We start from the raw sequence: 20,294 nt of genomic DNA on the forward strand, positions 1-20,294 counted from the left end.
CAGACTACTGACATCATCACTGTTGCAATGTTGTTTTGATGAGGAGATCCAAACTCTCCTACACATGTGAGAAAGGCTTCTTCCTACTCTGCCTTTCACAATAAGAGTCTTTGAAGTATACACTGGTGTCGTCAGAGCTGAATGCAGGACTCAGCAGGCTGACATCCAGTCAAAGATGAATGTTTATTTAGGCAGTAAGCAAAGTGGAAAATGTTAAGCTAATCCAGAAACACAGGTGAACACACAGGGTAGCACAGGGAGAAGCATAATGGAAACTGACAAAAGACACTTTATTAGGAATACCTGCTCAATTGTTCACCCAAATATCTAATCAGCCAATCACATGGCAGCATCTCGGCGTGTTGAGGCATGTAGACATGATCTGGGCAAAAATGGCTTGTTGATGGCAGAGGTGAGAGGAGAGACCAGGCAGCTACTCAAATGATCACTCGTTACAAGCGTGGTATGCAACAGAGCATCTCTGAACACACAACACAAAGAACGTTTGTTTAATCTGTGCCAGTTAAAGAAGTTCTGAAAGCAGAAGAGTGTCCAAGCCAGTATCAGCACGGTCTACCTAATACAGTGGCTGCTGGATGTGAGGGTGAATGTGAGGGTGAGGAAGGAGGTACAGCTGAGTGTAACTGACACAGGTAGAAACAGTTAGGGGTGGGCTGACAGACATGTAGAGGGAAGAAGACAGAAAGTAAACCAAGAACCTAGAAATAAAAAACATGACGCTAAACTTCAAAGTAAAACAGAAACAAGACTCACAGACACGACAGCAGAGACAAGCTCAGAGATGAGGCAGAGGGAGGAACAACAGGGAAGCACGGAGGGAAGTAAGACCACTACAAACAGAACAAGGACATGAAACCAAACACAGGACGGAAAAAATCAAATTCAGCACTTAAAAAAAACATAAATAAAAACAAAACGCTCAGTAATACCACAGGATTAGGAAACTATGATTCAAATAAAAAAATGTCTTTGTTTCCTAAAGTTATGAAAATGAAAGATTAATTTATTTCTTCCGATTTTAATAATAATAACAACATTTTTAAAAAGTAATTATTATGTCAAAATTATAATAGATGCTGTTTGGGTTCAGTCCAGAGCATGAAGCTGCTGCACAGGAAGTATAGCTGTTCATCCAGGATAACACCACACAGCTGCATGCAGCAGGCATCACTAAAGCTAGAGACAGAGTAGGGCACTTCCTTCTATTTCAAAATAAAGCACATCCTGTGAGCACTTTCCATAAGAATACTAAATTATTATTATTATTTATCATTATTATTATTTAGGTCTAAACACTTTCACATGAACAGCATGCTGCAGAATATGTGAAACCAAACCATCCAAACCAAAATCAACACTTTTCCATCTCTTGGCACTGGTTGGCCTTTTACATACAAAAACATTGTCAATATCATAAAACCACAACAGACCAAAGACATAGATCCACATCGACTGAGGGGAAAATAAATGTTTTATTTTGTACAGCTTTACAGACCCCGCAGGTCTGTGTAGCTGTGCTATAGTCTTCATGGTTTGTACACTGGATTCATATCAGCAGAAATGGGTTAAAGATCCACTAACATATCATACATCTACACGGCAGGCAGATGTGGAGTGGGAACCACTCAAATAAAGAAGGTGCATCCCTGAAATTTCAACAGTGGTGCGTTTGCATCTTCTCCTCTTTGGGTGTGGAGGTTAGCTGAAATAGAACTGGAATAAACTTAAATCAGCATCAATAAAGATGTAAAATGACTAATGTGTCATTTTTAGCATTGTCTTTGTAAAAGAGGCTTTCTTCCCTTGTGCCGTGTAGAAGGTGGAAACAAACCCTCTTCTTCCTCTTCTTTAGTTACTTCCTGCCCACTCGCCTGCTCTCTCTGTAGGTCATGTATAAGTCTGTTTATATTTGCTCTGAAACTCACAGGTTCTCCTTCAGGAAGCTGATTGTAACAGACAGTGACACTGTGTAGCATTAGTGTGCTTACATTACACACACTGGGAAACCCCGCATATGTTCAGCACTGACCTCGTTGTGTAAGGCACAGAGGAAAGGATGAGACATGATCGTGTGACCTGGTTATGGTTGGCGCTGTCTGTCTCAAGCATGTGAATTACATATAGAGAAGTCACAAAATAAAAAACAACGATTTTTCATTGCAAACTAAAATCATTCGGTTTTATTTAAAAGTCATTGTGAGATCAAATAAACAGCTCTTATTTTATTTGCTCTGAAACTGCAGTTTTTCATCCTTCAGACCAGCTGATCGTTCATCAAAACCTAAACAGCCTCACAGACCATCTCACACAGTCCTGAATGATCAGCACATTTTAAACACCTCATAGTTTCTTTTCAACCTAATAGAGCACTTTGCTCTCAGACGGGCTGACTTGTAAATGGTTCTTATATAGCATTTTTCTACTCGACCACTCAAAGTGCTTTGTACAACATGCCTCATTCACCCATTGACACAAGCACTTTTGTCTACGTTTTTTCTGTGTAAGTGCTTCCTATCATGAGCTGTTCTGCTTCCAGAGCTGCAGCCACCTCCATGTGGTTCTTAGACTTTCTAAAAGTAGACTGGGATGAGTGGAACCAGCTCCCAGTTTGTGTAGCCTGTGTACTTCAAGGATTAGCCTTAAAACATCCAATATTGATTAAAGCTTATTTTGAGGGCTGGATCATCCTTTAGTTATGCTGCTTTGGTTCAGGCTGCTATGGGACAAACCCTGATGCATCTTCACTCCCTGTTTTCAGCTTTTGTCTTCTCTCTGTTGGAGTTTGTTTTGTCCAGTTTGTTGTTCGTGGTCTCTCCATGCTCCATTTCTCTCTTGTCTTTCTTTCATCGCCCTGAAAGCTGAAGCAGATGACTGCCCCTCCCTGAGCCTGGACTTCTCTTCCTGTTAAAAAAAGTTTTTTTCCTTCATTTCACTGCCAAGTAGAGGATTGTTAAGTAATAGTTGAAACCCTGTCCCCTCAAACCGGACTCATACAGGACGCAGAGATCTGTGTTCAACCACGCAACTTCCTGAAACCAGTGAAGCAGATGAAGCAACCACGACCATATAAAACTATAAAACTGTTCCACTCCAGTCTAGGGGGAGGAGGTAATGTTGAAGACTACAAAAAAAGAGTCTCCACATACAGCAAAGGACAATCAACAGTGCATGAAGCTGTGCTGCTGTCAGTTGTGATTTAGTGCTTTGCAGATGAGATCACTGAGTCGTATCCACAAACTCTGTAAAAGATTGATGCTTTTCCGCCGTCTCAGTGTTTTCACGTCAGACGTCAGAGCGCAGGTGAGAGACTCACAGAGACTTTTTTATCCAAAGTGAAACCAGCGATCGAGACTGTAAACTCATCAGGAAAGTATTCCGAGTCCACAGATTGATGATGACAACTGATGGTTGTTCTTAGATTTCTATTCAGTCACACTTTGCTTTGAAACCAAACGAATCGTCCTTTGTTCATCGTTAGTTTCACGGTGACTTCAGTGTAGAAGCCACATTAGTTTTATTATATACAGTCTACAGTCATAACTGTGGAGAAGACGTAGGCAGTCTTACCAAATTCATCAACAAATAATTTAAATTAATTGAATGTAAAAAGAAAATGAGCCAATGCACTCAACCAATCAGAAATGGTCAGCCATGCAAGCCCCACCCCACGGTCCACTTTTGTCCAGTTTCTCGAGTGTGTGTGAGAGAGAGGGTGTGTGTAGTTTAGCTCATTAGCTTGTCATATTAGCTCTGCAGGGAGCCTCGGACTGATGAATGGGGATTTAATCTGCTTTGTAATGAGAATGGGGGCAATCACTGTGAGAGCAGAATAACAGAACACACAACGCTATGAGTCATACTCCTGCGTTTTATAGCCTTATGCAACGCTGTTCTGAGGGCTAATGGACTGTTACTGATGACTGATAGGCACCAGCAGGATGACATTAGGTCCAAACGAGCTGCAGAGTGTTTCCTCTGAAGGTCGAGCTGAAGTGCGGGCGGGACCGGAGTAAAAATGACCGCATGCTTGTTATCGTTGTTGTCTGTGGGCTCTAAATCATCCACTCGGCCTGCTGCTTGGCAGGGACACAGTACTGGTTTGGCTGACCCTGACTCATTTACAGATCTGTGATCAGTCTGCCCTCATAGAGAAATAGTGTCCTGCAAAGTGAATGTGTTAAACATGTGGAGAATCCTGAACATGCCCACGACATGATTCAAAACTAAAATGTAAAAGAGCCGTTTAGAGTCTGTATCTAAGGATAAAACAGAAACACCACAAGAAATCGTTCTTTTGAAACATGTCCGCTCATTGAAATGACAGCAGCGCACTTCAAAAACGCTGAGTTAAGAGCATGTTTACCGCTGAGTTGCATCACCTCTTCTTTTAACAAGACCCTGCAAGTGTTTGCCTTTTAAAACTACAGCATTGGTCTCCCGAGTTCCCAGATTTTTTATTCCTGTTGCTCGATTTCAGCTGCTGGGTGACAGGTCCGGACGACAGGCGGACCGGTTTAACAGCTGTGCTGTTGGAAAACGTGGAAAAAGTGTCAGTGTGGAATAAGCAAGTCCTTTCCTGAAAAAGATGTTGTCTGGATGGCAGCACATGTTTCTCCAAACGCTCAGCATTAATGAGGCCTCCACAGATGCACAAGCTACCCCTGTGCATGTGTGCCGACGCCCCCTCATTCTGTCATACAGGCTCTGTCCCACCTCTCTTTATTCCACGGCTTGTTGTGATTGGTCAGACTGGAGTCAAAAGGCAACAGTGTTGCTGGATTTGGATCTTTGCACAGTCGAGTTCAAACTTTGTGTAGATGCAGCGATGAGTTCACTGACAGTGGTTTTTAGGAGTGTTTCTGAGCCCATGCAGTGATTTCCAGCACAGAGTCAGGTGTGTTTGAGTTCTGCCTGAGGGCCTGAACATCACTTCTCTGGATCTTTGATGATAACAGATGATGAAATCTTACATCAGAAGCTTGATTGTTAAATCGCTGAACGATTTGAACATGCCGTCTGTCACAGAGAGGTGAACTCCTCCCCATCGTCCCTTCTGATAGTCTCAGTCTCTTTTTTGTCATTTTACTAATCAACACCATCAGTGTCGGCACGATTTTTTATTTTTTAGCTCTGCACAACTTTTCCAGTCTCGTGTTGCCTCTTCCCAAAAATCATTGCATTCTGTTTTTATTTACAGCTCTCACAGCGTCTCGCTCTCACTTTGCAGACTGGGCTCTGTTAGTCTGACTTTCATTCATGAGTTGTTTATCAACCTCTCAGTGGAAGCTGTGGCTTTAGAAGAGATCCATGAAGTGACGAAGTCACTCTGGATAATAATCTTGTCATCTCCACTTGTTTGGAGCCATAATGTCCTAATCTTCACTATTGTGTCATCCGCAGCTTTGTCTCAGCACAAGGCAATTTTAAAAGAAGTTTACTAAGTAGCAGCTCCGCTTTCAGTCAATAAATAACCATCAGTCAGTCACATAAACATTATTATAGGTGTGGGCCTGAAATAACTTTTCCAGATCATTAACCAAACTGCCTCTGTTGGACTCTGTGAGGAGCGAGAACAGTCGAGCAGTGAAAATCAGCTTCTAAAGCCAGAAATAAAAACTTCTTTACTTTTCATATCCTGCAGATCGAGTTCCAAACGTACGCGGGGCAATTACAGCATATTTAAAGTCCTTTTCACACCGTGTGAGGTTGATTGTTGCTGCGGCGTATCTGAGCACTGAGTGGTGTAATTATTTCTTGCTGCTGTGTGGGCTCACTTAAAGGTGAAACCCACCTTCAGATATTATTACACGTCATCACGGTTTTGTTGCTTTCATGAGACCGTAGCTGAATTATGTCGTTAATTAGTTCCTGAACCACATCGTGATCGCAGCTGTCTGCGGATCCTCATCCGTCTTTTCACCCAGAGGAAACCGAACCACTGCTCTTCTCAAAGCCTTACTGCATAATGTTATACACTGTCTCTGAGTTTGGATACTTCTGTTAGTGCACTTCCACGCAGTGTGCAGGTATTGGAAAGGACTGTTGGAATACGTTCTGAGTTGTGACTCCCTTGTGTCAGTTTTCTGAATAGACTTTTGCTTGGATGCGTAAAATAAGGTCTGTTGTTGAAACTTTCTTTCAGGGTGCTGGTAAAGCTCATGAGGCTCAGCAGGTGAGTCTCACGCTGTACGGCTGCAGAGGCCTGAGCTTGAATCTGCCCCGAGGCGCTTTACTGCCAGTCTTTCTCCCACCTCTCCTGTCTTGTCTAACTAAATAAAGCCTTAAAGCACAAACTTAAGATATTTTTCATGTTTTGTTCTTTGCAATGTGAAACACAGAAGTTACATTTTAAAGCTAAGTGGGGATAACTTGTCCCACAGAATAAAATAAGTTAAAAACAGAGTGTTGCACCTTTTAACTGTTTAATTGTTGAGTCAGCTGCTGGTTTTTGCAGACATTTGCTTCCTGTCGGGTGTCTGACCACATAAAACTGAAGTCGAAACTAATGTAATCCTCCTGCTGGCTGAAAATAGTTGAGTGGTTTCCACGATTCTTCAGTGTGTCAGCGATTGAGGCTGAGAAGTGTAGCTCCAGCGTTTCATGTTCATCCTTGCTGTGCTCGTCATGTAGCCGCACTTGTCAGTGTGAACACGCTTGTGCACTGAAAATAGCGAGTGTAAGCGTGGAAGTACTCGACTGGAGACGCCGAGCTGGTGTTTGTCTTTGTGCAACAGTGTGACAGACGTGGACGAGCTAAATATTGCAGCACATCAAATATAGATCGAGTTGTGTCCCTCACACTGCCACAGAGACGCTTTCATAGTGTGACTGTCCCTTTGACATGAAGTGTTTCGTTCCCTCTGCTTCTCCTGCAGGTGAAGTATAAGAAGGACTTTGAGGAGAGCAAAGGTCGAGGGTTCAGCATCGTGTCCGACACTCCGGAGATGCAAAGACTCAGAAGGACTCAGGAGCAGATCAGCAACGTATGAACACACACACGATACACACCAAGCTACTGTTTGTCGCTCTGTATATGAGAGTGTGTGTGTGTATGTGTGAGGATGCACTCTGGTCGGTGAGCACAGTCTCTTACACGCACACACACAAACACAAAATGTCTACATCATCAAGTCCTGCAGCGTTTTGACGTCAGCTGTTTGAAGAGGAGCATCTTCTACAACCATTAGTGTAAGTGATCACGACTTCTATTTACTGAATGTAGGCAAAGTAGGTTACATTATGAATGTTTCTGAAAGGCAACAGAAGAAGAAGAAGAAAGGTTTCTGGGAGAGAACAGACGCAAAGGGGAGCGTGAAGGGCCAGAGGAGGAGAACGATAATACACGAGTAACAAGACAAGCTAGTAAACAGGGAGGACAGAGTTACTGCTAGAAGTTTGTGGATGTTTGAATGTTGTAGAATCAATTGAATGAAGTTTGAATTTATTACCAGTAAAGATTAAAAACTATTGAGTGTTTTTACACTAAACGAATGATTTCAGTCCAGAAAGTAGTTTGTCAGAAATGCAGAAGTTACAACTGTTGTGATGTTGAATCATTTAAAATCAACATTTAATGAACTTTATTTTTTGTGATTGTTTTCTTTTTGTGGTGTGTGAGAGAGAGTGTGTGTTTGTGCGCACAGATGTTCTACAGATGTGTCCTGATGACCAGACGACGCTCAGTGGATGATGCTGAGGTCTGTTTGTTTCCTTCCTGTAGTCGTTTTCTGTCTCTTTTTTTACGTCAGTCTGATTGTTTTACGTTTGTATTCCTGCTTTTATAAAACATGTAAAACCAGCAGTCTTGGAGAAATTTTAGAAATTGGTCATGAAGTTAGGATCATGCACTTCTGCCCCTAAAAAGCAAAGATCATCGTGCACTGCTGCATCTACAGTTTATCACGCTGCATCTCCTCCACCGATTCAAAATATTCAAAACCATTCAAACCATTCAAATATGAGCTTAAACAGTACATGTGTTTATACTTAATAAAGTATAAAACATGTACTCTGACTTGACATCTCTCTTTATCTCAAATATATGTTAGCATATAAATTATATATAGTCTTTGAAGACTGGTGGACTCTTTGCCTTTGTGTTGTTCTAGACATTTTCTTGAGTTTTGTCGTTAGTGGGGTAGTGAAGTGAACTTTTTGTGCTTTTGTGGATCACTGGGAAAAGTCAGTGTGGAGTTTGTTTGGTTTCATGTAAGTGGAGCAAACTAGGAATTGGGAAAATGTGGAAAAGGGATTCCTCTCTACTTTCTATTTGCAGAGCTGACCTTTGTGATTTTGGTTTGTATATTATTAGATCTTGGATGGTTTGTATGGTCGATTTATTGGAACTCCATTGTATTTATTCCATGTTTTATCCTGGAAATCGGGGGTTGTGGGATTACCGAATTACTGAATCTGTGGAGTCTGAGTCTTTTGGGTCCATCGTTTTGTGCAGATTTGCTCAGTTTGAAACACGTGAATGCAAAAACTCTCACTAAAAACCCAAAACAATCATTTGAAATGTAACATATAGAAACATTTGCATGTAACAAAACCCAACTTTACTCTTTGCAGGCTGCCAGTGAGCTGCTAGGTGTTGAGAGGTTAAACAGCATTCAGTAAAAACTGACATGTGTGCAAAAACTTATCAGATTGATTTATATTCAGTGTCATTTTCTGACCTGTTTCCAACTGTCTGACTGACAGTAGATGGTTGAGACGTGTCGTCTGTTGGGAAACCTGCTCACTGTGCAGAGGAAAACCCCGCAGATTCCCTGATGTAGAATCTGCCCGGGCTCAGGCCAGTTTAACCATGTATGAATCCTGGCATGTAGTTTAGGTCCAACACTGGTTATAAACAATTTGACTTTATTAGAAAAGAAAAACACAATTAATTTGTTTGTGTGTTGGAAGTGTAAAGGTGAGGTATGCCCGCCCTCGGCCCATCACAGGACTAACACACGTGTGAGCAGCGTGACCCTCACATTATCCAGCACACGTGAGAAACTTGGGAAACAGTTCAGTCGTATAAAAATGAGATTGAACAATGTTGGACTGAGTTAATCGTACGCTGACATATTTAGCCATTTCTTTTCCCTCGTCTCTTCTGGGTTCTTCATTTCCAGCCTGTCGATCTTGGGCTCCGCCTCTGTTTACCTGACCGAGTGATCGCGTTATTCCGCTCCGTTAGCACAAACTCTCCCTCCTCTCTCGCTCTGCTTTAATTAGGACGCACACATTGGCTCTCTCGCTCAATTGCTGTGACCTTTAACAGCAGACCTTTTATTACTCAGCTCTTTTCGAGGTTGACTTGGCGAAAGAAAGATGAGGGGGATAAGTGTGAGGAAGAGGAGGTGGACGAAGACGGAGAGAAGCAGTTTGAGTTGAATATGATCAGCAGCTCGTGTTTTATTAGGAAAAATGTTTCATGCTAACCGCTCGGACACGCTGACGGGTGTCGTAGTTCGTCGTCTGTCCTTGAGTCTCATTGCTATGCTGTGGGAATCCAGATGATGTTAACGATGTAGCTGCGGTGATCAAAATGAGAACTTTTTATGTTCCTCACGTCAGGCTTCAATCTGCTCTTAGAAGTGTGTCTGTCGTATGGCTGAGGTTTGAAATTCTTCCTCAGCTTCCCTCGGTTTTTATTACCCGCTCTGATGCTGCTGTCACCTAACGAAGAGTAATTGTCATCGAAGGCGGCGCGAGCGTCTGTTTTGGAATTCATTCATTCCCTGATGGAGATCCTGTCACTCCTGGAGTTCTGACGAGCTGAAACTTTATGACCCTGCCTTTGGTCCACCCTGTAGCTTAAATACAGCTCCCCCCTGTGGGATCGGGCACCAGCGCGTTAGCAGGAAATCATCACATCTAAAAGTGGTGAGTTGGACCTGCTGCATATCACCTGCTTCATCACACCCCTCCAGCACCCTGCCACCAGCTGACAGCCTCTAATCACCACCTGGCCATTTTTAGAGAAGCTCCATAAGTTTGTCACACAGGTCGTCACACCTCCCACATCCAGCATGTTCCACTCAGGGTTCACGTCTCAGCCCCGACTGCCACCCCTCGGCTTCAGGTTTCACCTCATATTCAGTCTGAGACCTGTGTTAAATTAATAAGTGACTTTTACATGTAAGAAACCATCAGCTTTGACTTGATGACTTGCTTTCCTAACCCTTTCCCTAAAGATGGAGGCTTGGATGGAGCGCTGAGAGAGGCGGAGACGGGGAGGAGGGGGGGGTCGCATTTCATTTGAAATGAAGGAAGTGAGATTTAGTGCAGAGTGGAGGCTGACTGGGTAAAAGAAGATGATTAGACTAAAGTAGTGAGACAGCACTGACATACGTGGGAGAGTGGAAGTGATGTAACGAACAGAGATTAACCTCGACCCTGCTGTCCTCCGTGCCGTTATTATGTTCAACATAACAGGTGATATTAATAATCTGCAGCTATTTATACAGAAGGATAGAAAAAGCCTGATTATTGCTCAGTTTAATCTTCAACATCGTGCTGTAAAGCAAGTCCAGTGGTGTTAAGATGAGTCCGTTTATTTTACAAGTGTGTTAAAAACTCTAAATGTCAAAATCAGAACTCAGTTTGGTTTAAAAGCCAAAGAATGAAAATATTTTTTAAAGGATTTAAAAATGTTCATAAAGGGGACGTCCATCCCAACATTTAGGAGAAACTGCTGTTCAGTTTCACCTCTGTGGTGCATCAGCTCAGCTCTGTAGTGTAGAGGGAACAAAAGAAACATCTATAAAGTCTGAAATCATTGGAAACTGTCAGACGCCACCAGGGTGACATCTGGCCTTGCTTGTGTGTCCCAGCAGAGTTCGGTGCAGCTTCAAAAAAACTGAGCGACAGCAGACTGGCACCTGGATGAAGACCATTACAATAGTACTGGGAGAGCTGGGATGAATTCAAGGCATGCTGAATGAGAGCTTCCCCTCCATCAGTGCTTTAACGTCCACGAAAGTCATTTTTTAAACACTGTGTTGTCAGCGATCACTCGCAGGTTCTTTGCAAGCAACAGATCCTTAAAGAGTCAACAACAACAACAATCTTTATTTATAGAGCACATTTAAAAGCCTTGGGCATACCAAAGTGCTTTACATAAAACAATAAAAGGTTCAAACATTGATAACGGATAAATAAAAATAACGAGTTATGTTCATAGATAAAAGCTACCAATAAGAATGACTACAGCACATGGGTAATAGCAAGATAAAAGCTGTACCACCATAATAAAAACACCAATAGAAAGATAGGAGGGAATTAATACAAGAGGTCAATAGGTCACAGCAACCAAACAAACAAACAAACAAACCAGCAATTAAAAGGTGGAGAAGGCAAGTTTAAAGAGATATGTTTTAAGCTGTGATTTAAAAGAATGAATAGAATCAGATGCCCGGATGCCAATCGGGAGATTGTTCCACAGCACAGGTGCGACAAGAGCAAACGATCGATCACCTCTAGTCTTAAGTCGAGATCTGGGCTGAGCCAGCAGTAACTGTGACGATGACCTTAAAGCCCTAGCAGGAGCATAAGGGTTTAAAAGGTCCTTAAGGTAGCTGGGTGCAGTGTTGTTAGTAATTTTAAAAGTAAACAACAAAATTTTAAATTGAATACGATATTTGACAGGCAACCAGTGCAGATCGGCAAGGACAGGAGTAATGTGGGCAAACTTGCTGGTTTTAGTTAGAATGCGAGCTGCAGCATTCTGAACTGTCTGTAATCCCTGTAAAAGGGAAGAGTGGAGACCACAATAAAGTGAATTACAATAGTCTAGCCTCGACGTTACAAAGGCGTGGATGAGCTTTTCGAGATCTTTATGCGGGATATAGCGCCTAGCCTTAGAGATAAGACGAAGCTGGTAAAAACTAGATCTGACAACAGCAGACACTTGTTTGTCAAGTGAAAAGGAGCTGTCAAATAAGACACCCAGATTCCTGACAGTATCAGAGAGAGAACAACTAAGAAAACCAAAGGCATCCCGGAGTTTGGCACGAAGGGCATTACTACCAAAAATCATAATCTCGGTTTTCTTCTCATTAAGGATAAGAGAATTTGACAACAACCACTTCTTGGCAGTCGAGTCGAGGTCAGAGCATCCGGAAATAACACAGCTGGTTTTCTGTTTGCTTAATTGAGAAAGAGCGATGTCATCCACACATCACAGTGCAGGCTCATTAGAAGGAAAAACATCATCTGCAAAAAGCTGCAGATGAGACGCGCTTCAGCTTCAAAGCGCTGGTATGGCATAGTTTCCACTGTCAGTAACAGCAGCAGGATCTGAGTTTATCTGTAGTGCAGTACAGTATTCCATTAAAAAATAAACTGTTGAAAACCTGAAGAGAAATGTGTTGTTTCTGCTGAGCTGTGGCTGGCAGCAGCACTGGTTCACATCAGGACGAGATCACAGGGCCTCTCCCAGGAAAAGCTTTGTGTTTCAGAATTCATTAACAAGATCTGAGGAAAGACACAAAGAGAGAGAGAGAGCTGGTCAGTGAGGAGGCTTTCTTTTCTTTCTTTTACCACCTATAAAAACTCCAAATTCAGCTTCAAGAAGAGACCAAAGCAGCTCGTTCCCAGAGAGTCGTGTTTGCTGTGATTCTGGGTGAGGCTGTGATGGCTGCAGGCCCAAAGTCAGCCAGGACTCAGCTGTTTCTCAGGCCACTGAACCACTGATTTACTGTTTGACCCCTGATGGGTTTGGATCTCTGTGAGTGCTGGTGAGCACAGAAATATCAAGTAGAAGGATAAATATTATGAGTATTAATGAGAAAGTGCCCCAAGACGATGGTATCACCAGTTATGAAAGCATGCTGGTCTGTAACAGAAGTCAGCAGTGCATTTTCTTGCCAACATTATTCAGTTGTCATGGTAACTGATGTATTTATATATATTTCTCTTTTTTTTTTACATTTACAATTAACTGTGGGAGGAAAATGCTGTTCTTGGAACAAATCCGTCCGTGGAACTGATCCTGATTTCTAACGAAATCCGATAGTAAAGTCTTGCAGTTGTATTTTCTTCACAGTGATCACAATAAAAACTTAAAATCTAAGTTTTTTAATGTGATTGGTCAAAATAAATAAATGGACACCTCCAAAGCTGAAAAAGAAGCTGAAGTACCAAAGGCTGCAGTTCCTCTAGTGGCCACAAGAGGCTGGCTCCATCAGCGAGTCCTCATAGACATTTAATGTTAAAATCTTTGCAGCAGAAATAAACTTGTTTGCCTGCTTCAAAAAAGATTTTGGTTTCTATTGATGCTTTCCAACATCATAACTACAGTAAGCTGCGTGAATTCTGTTACAGCTCAATGATTTGGAGACTGTTATGAGTTTAAAATTAGGGATGTGACTGCACTGCAGTGTGTTTTCACCCTCACCTCACCTTCTCAGCTGTCTTTGTCTTACTGTTTTAATGCATTTATACATGGAAATCAATTGTATGACTTAGAGCAAATCTCTTAATAAGTGGAAGATAATCAATGGTGGCATCAATTAGCAGATATGTGTGTCTTTGGCTTCCTAACCATGTCAGGCGCAGTGGCCCGTGGACATGGGATGGACTCAAGTGCAGATTCAAAACCGGAGGCCAGGGGTGAGGTGTAACGAAAAGAGATTTTATTTTACAATGCTCAGAGGCTAACAGAAAGTGCAGACTAGAATCAATGAACATAAACTAGATGTCTGAGGCGAGAGAAAAATACTGTGATGATAACTAGATGGCAGGGATAACTGGGTGCAGGTACTGGGCAGGGGAAACTGTGGCGGGCCAGGGCACTGAAACAGAGGACAGAGCAGTCAGGGGAATCCCACAGAGGGTTGTGAGTGAATCTAAGGATAGTACACTGAGCTGTCTTACAAGCTTGCAGGTGGGGGTTGCGTGGAGGGGGGAGGCAGGAGAGGTCCAGGTGGGTGCTGCATGCAATGCAGGGAGGCAGGCAGGAGAGAATGGCAGCTCCAAAATGGAGAGGGATTACCGGCGGCAGCAAACTGGTATCCAGGAGAGCTTGGTAGGTGGGTTTCAGAGGCTGACGAGAAAAACAGATACGGTTAATACACACGATTAGTCACCAAGGAACGGACGTGAGGCCGAGAACTGACTAAAGTTGGCAGATAATCTGGCGAAGACCAGTTGAGTGCGCCGGTCATAAATACTGCTGGTACGATTGCCATCAGGTGAGGAACAACAAAGACTCCACCCACTGGGGAGGAGCTGATGCTGTGGAAAACCACCCAGACCACGACAAACCAGGCTTGCTCATGTTAGCAGAAAGCTTATTTCCTCACCTTCTCGTGTAAATTTGGTCACTTTTGTCTTTAAAATCGTGGTGGAGGTGTGGCACAGCTGCAGGGGAGGGGTGGTGCGGTGAGCTCAAGGGCCAGCGCCAGCGAGGTTAGAGGGACAGGTGGACATGATCTAAGTAATGAGGGTTCCCCCTGTTTATAGTGAGGTCAGAGACCAGAGGCAGCTGGAAAGCTGGTGCCGAACCTGGGAAACAGTGTTTATGTGCAAAGTCATTAAAACAATAAAGCACAATGGGAAGTGTGTTGAGTCACGGTCCTTAAATCCTAACATGCAGCAGCCAGTTTACGCTCACCGCTGTAAAAGCCTCAGAAAGCAGAGCACAAGCCGTGGGTGGTGTGTGTGGTTACAGTCGCCTGTCATATAGTTTACAGGCTGAGCTGGGTTTTGCTGGTTGTGGAGCCTTCCAGGTTTGAGCCGTGCACATTCCAGTCCACAGATGTTTTTGCTAGTTTGGGATGTAACAGGTACTGGAAAAATCTTTTTAATTAATTAACTTTTTTTAATATGTCACAGTTTGTAAGATTTGTTGTGTAACCAGGACAATGTGCATTTCCAAAGTGCCCAAACCGAGAAAAATGAGCTTTCAGTTGATTATTGAAGCTTATTTTTTCATATAATCAACAACAACAGCATTATCCACGATCAGAATCATTTATCCACATTTTATTATTTTTTGCTTGATATGCGTATTTTCTTAATTCAGAGTCAGTTTGCTGTTATATGTGGATGATTCGGTGTCAATGGTGATAAATGAACCCTTTGCTGTTGTGTTGAGCTGTGATTAGTCTTTGTGCAGTCTGGGAGCAGATGGTCACGCGGCGCCTACGCGGTCGGTCTTTATAAGGTCGACGTCCTGTTTACATGGACAGCCATCTGACACATCCCAGAGCCAGATCACCTGCAGTCTCTGGCTTCATATCGGAAAATCATTCATACCAAACGATGCTGGAATATTTAAAGGAAATGGGTGTTTTAATTCTGCACCTGTGTACACTGTGAGTACAAAAGAAAACAGATAAAGTATTTAAATTCATCAGTGCATAATATCAGATGATAGTTCAGTAATACGTTTTAGGGAGTAAGTGATTGTTTTATTTTGAAAATAGTTCCAGCATTAAAACTTCAAATGTAAATATAATATATAACAGTCAACACCAAACTTAATCCTGTGACCTTCAGATCCCATTCCCAACTCTGAACATCACCTAAACACCACAAATAAACTATTTGTTTATGTTTTCACTGATTCATTCTGAACAGCTGCTTGATGGAGTTGATCAAAAATAGAGCAGAAAATTAAGAATAATATGCTTTTTTTTTTAAATTTCATACCTTTAATTAATTTTCTTTGTTTCCAGATATATTAATCTATGAGCTTAATTTCTTAATTACTTTCCAGTTTAGCATTGCAGTGAGCCAAAGCCTGTTTAACAGGTGTAGACGGATACACCCTGACAGGTCAAAGGTCTATTGAAGCACCAGATCTGAATATTTAAAGACATTAAGTTGTTTGACATTAAACACCAGGTGAGGCAGGAACACGTGGGCTCTCACTTCTGGTGTTGATTTATCAGAAATGACTTCTTGTTGTCCAGCTGTTCACTTCTGCAGCCACGCGGGCCTTATTTAAATGTTCCAGCAGAGTTTGGTGTTAGCCGCAGTCCACGCTTTGGGAATCAGTGATATATAACATTATTATATTTCCAATTCAACCATATGTTCAATTCCACCATCAGGCCGGGGTCTTTGCATGTTCTCCCCGTGTTTGCGTGGGTTCCCTCCGGGTACTCCGGCTTCCCTCCGGGTACTCCGGCTTCCTCCCACCGTCCAAAGACATGCAGCTTGTGGGGATAGGTTAATTGGATAATCCAAATTGCCACTAGGTGTGAATGGTTGTCTGTCCCTGTGTGTTGGCCCTGCGACAGCCTGGCGACCTGTCCAGGGTGTACCCCGCCTCTCGCCCTATGACAGCTGGGATAGGCTCCAGCACCCCTGAAAAGGATAAGCGGAAGCGAATGGATGGATGGATATTTTTGCTATCGTGGATTTATATTGATTTTTTTCATGTATGACTTGAATGTCATAATTAATCAAGCGATTTACAAACTGGTGGTGTAGCTACTCTCAGATCTTTTGGTCTTTCCTGACCCTGCGTGGGTTTACTTTTGGTTTGCAGACAGAAAGCTGCACATCTGCTCAGCAGAAAAATAAAAAACTCAGCTGGAGATGAGATGTTGAGGTTGTTTGATCTTTTCAGCAGCAACACTGTTGGATCTTTATCTCAGGGCACCAAAGGCAAAGCTAAATGAAGCAATGAACTTGGACTTACACTCTTCAAAAAACATTAAACATAAACGGTAATAATAATAATAACTTTAACATATATAGAAATTTTAAAATGAATATGTCAACGCTGTGCTTGTAGTTTATCAGTTACTGCAGGGACCAAGGCACCTGATTAATATTTGTCTGTTTGTAAGTGGTGAATGCCTTCCAGCATACGACACCTTCATCCCTGAACACACACACACCACAGTCACACAGTCACACAGTCACACAGCCTCTGTCTTTGTTTCTGGGCTGCACACACTGTACCAGAGCTGGCACCGTGGCTGGGATGAGGGGCATGGCGGTGATAAGATTCTGAGTAGCGGGCTAAATGTAGAAGCTAAAAATGATAAGAGGCACTCGATCAACATGAGTCAGAGAAGACATTCAGCCATCGCAGGAGGCTAGACGAGGCAGTGCAGACGCTCACAGGTTTTACTGAATATATAGAGAAACGAGAGGCGAACACGACATTACAGAAACTGAGTGTCGAAGAAGCTCAAAGTTTGACAGCAAAGAAGGTTTAAAGGACCTGGAGTGGAGGAGTGAAGTGCTGGAACAAAGTGACAAAACTGAGTGATCACTACATCGGAGAAGGTTAATAAGAGGCAGTGAGTAAAACCTGAAAGACCGACATACGCAGAGGAAGCCAAGAGCACAGAATGGAAAATCAGCCACAGGTTGAAGGTGAGAGAAAAACGAGCGAGTGAGGTGAAGGTCTGAGGACGTAAAGTTGGAGATCTTTGGTGTCAAAATGAAAGTAACAGCACACAGTAACCTGCAGAATTAGGAGATGACTTATAATGTAATGTGACTGTAATCTTATTCTGAAAAGCCAAAGTTCAACCTGTTGTCCAGTGAGCACAAAAGACGACCTTGATCACAGGGTGAGGATGACTTTGAGGAAGCTGTTAGCACCAGATCAAGGGCGACTGTAACATGGAGGACTGTGACAGGAGGCTCGTCTTTGCTGGCCGCCTGTTATCAGCTGACATGGGAAGACTGACCCAACGCAGCTCGGATGTGTCTTCCTGGCTATAAAAGCAAACCCAGATCAGCTGCTCGTGTTTTTCTTCCACTCCACCTGGAATCAGACCAGTTGTGATGGTTGTATTTTGGCTAGTTTGTGTTTATTAAATTATCTTTTATTTAAATGAACATCTTGTGTGAACTCTCTGCCTGTCATCTACTTTGAGCCAGTTCATGATGAATAAAGTCCAATCAAATACTTTTGCTTTACTTACTTTCTAATCGTGGGGTACAGGCTACATTGACTGCTGAGTTATATCTAGTGTTATTATTTATTTCTGTCCCAGTGGTAACTATTACTGTTATTACAGTTTTATGTTACACAGAAGTTGTCGTGGTTTCAGGCTTTTCTGTTGTGTTTGAGTTTGGTTGTGATCGTCGTCGCAGTGCTTGAAGTTTTTGGATTATTATTAGTTTTGGATTCCTTTTGTTTTGAGGGTGATTTTAGTGATGTCAAGGTTTATTTTTGGACTTATTATTTAAGTCTTGGTTCCTCAGGGAGCAGGTGGATGAGAGAGAAGTGGAGGTATACACTGGAAATAAGGGGAATGAAAGTCAGTAGAAGCAAGACAGAATATGTGTGTGAATGAAAGGGAGGCTGGAGCTGAGGTATTGAAGAACAGAGTGCAGGCAGGGCTGAGTGGGTGGAGATGAGTAAAAGGGAAGGTTTACAAGGTGATGTGTGGTTTGGAGACAGTAGCATTGATAAACAGGCAGGAGGCTGAGCTGAAGATGTTAAGTGACCAGAATGGAAAAGATCAGAGACGAGTAGAAATGTCAGACGGACATCTCGGGTCGAACGGTTTGGAGACAACGTCCAAGGACAAAGCTGAGCTGTTTGGACATGTGTAGAGGAAGGATGTTTGGATGGAGCTTCCAGGCAGGAGTGAAAGAGGAGGAGCTCAGACGGAGGAGACTGATGGATGTACTGTTGGAAGGCGTGCAGGGTGGTGGACAGATCACTGTGGTGGCTCCTAAAGGGAGCAGCCAAAAGAAGAAGACGATGGAGTTGTTGAGATGTTTGACTTACTCTGATGTTTTACACTTTCACTTTCTGAATACTTGGTTTTTATTCAGTGTGAGTTACAAATTGAGTTTATTATTTCTGTCTGCCTTGTGTGTCACTTAGTGTCGTTCCCCACCTTTGGTATCATGTTTGTGTTTCTTTTGTCATTTTTTACCTTTTGTCCCTGTTGTGTGTTTACAAATAAATATAATTTCAAGTTTATTTCTTCTGGAGTTCAACATGAACTCTTTTTTCCCTCAGAGCTGGCCGAGGTGGAGAATGAGGAGGCTTCAGCTGCAGAGACAAAAAAGGTGGTGACAGTGGAGAAAAATGAAGAGGAGTCCACGGTAACATCAGCGACCACTGTGGGCACGGTTGCTTATACAACTGCTGAAGGTCTGCATGAAGAGGCTGAAAGTCATAATACAGCAGAGGAAGTGGAGGAGGAAGATGATGATGCAAAGGTGGAGGCAGGTGGAAAGGAAAAGGATGAAGATGAGGATACAAAAGCAAAGAGGTTGCTGGTGTCGTGGGAGTCAGAGGTGAGAACCTCGAAATTTGACTGATTTATAAACTCTATCAGAAACAACAAACTCATCAAACACAAAATGAGGAGATGAAACTTTTACAAACCTGGATTTGTGCTTTAATTATACTCAAAACAGAAGGAAATTCATCACAGCACAGAAACGTTTGGGAGAACACGAAGCCTGCTGCTCACACCAAAGAGGATCTTAAAATAGTTTCAAGGCTTTTCAGGAAAAAGGGCTAAATTCTGCTTCCCTGAGTTACATTTGTGCAGCTCTCATCTCATCAAACATAAAAGAGAGAAAATAAATAAAGTTTCCCACCATTTTCTATTGTTAGAAAGCCTCCATGATAAATCTGATCTCTTTACAAATCTTAATGGTCTTAACATCAGTCTAATTAGAACAAACATAATTGTTCTGCAGAGAGAAACAGCTTCTGGAGGCAGCAGGAGATCTCCATAAAAGTTGTGCTTATTTGGTTATTCTTTGACTGATTTCCCTGTTAACTACAGCAGCATGTTCCCAAACTACCAAACACTTTGAGAATCTTCCCGTTCTTTGATGAAGTCTGTAGAGCAGCAAATTTTGTTAAGAGGAGTCACACCCCCACACCTCTAAGCTCTGAGTGGGAGTCTTTCAGTTGACCTTGGCGCGGGCCTTTGTCTGGCACTGCAGGTTTTTATAAAGGCTTAGAGAGGATTAGTGAAACTACAAATGAAAATGTGCCATTATTAGCCTTGGATAGTGGGATTTTGGGGGGCTGAATACAGCCTGTTAAGAAAGTCAAAGGATTAACAGTGCATGAATTAGGGAAGTTTCCACTGGTTGACTCAAAGCTTTCTGTTGCTCTGGATCGTTAGTGAAGTCAGTCCATCAGTTTCTACTTCAGCCAGGAAGACTTTATTGCTCTTTTCATTGGACTTCCATTGCTGTTTTATACCCATTGAGTGGATGGTGGGGTTGCAAAGAGGCTTGCAGCAAAACATTAGCAATTAGAATTGTAGAGATCAGCTAATTTGGCATGATTGTGGCTGATCTTGACTCTTTGACCTGCATGAATAAAC

General features: G+C 42.5%; 1 protein-coding gene across 6 annotated transcripts in view; it reads left to right on the plus strand.

Annotated features, from left to right (window-relative positions):
* Nucleotides 1-7,013: 7,013 nt before the first annotated feature.
* Nucleotides 7,014-20,294, plus strand: part of LOC308386270 (uncharacterized protein) — an 84,468-nt gene continuing 71,187 nt past the window's right edge. For all 6 annotated transcript variants that reach the window (XM_080865687.1, XM_080865689.1, XM_080865690.1 and 3 more), the window contains exons 1-2: nt 7,014-7,718; nt 18,962-19,242. The gene's annotated coding sequence lies outside the window, so the exon portion shown is untranslated. The remainder of the gene's footprint in view (nt 7,719-18,961; nt 19,243-20,294) is intronic.

Source organism: Rhamphochromis sp. 'chilingali' (assembly GCF_963969265.1).
Source record: "Rhamphochromis sp. 'chilingali' genome assembly, chromosome: 18".
NCBI classification, from domain to species: domain Eukaryota; kingdom Metazoa; phylum Chordata; class Actinopteri; order Cichliformes; family Cichlidae; genus Rhamphochromis; species Rhamphochromis sp. 'chilingali'.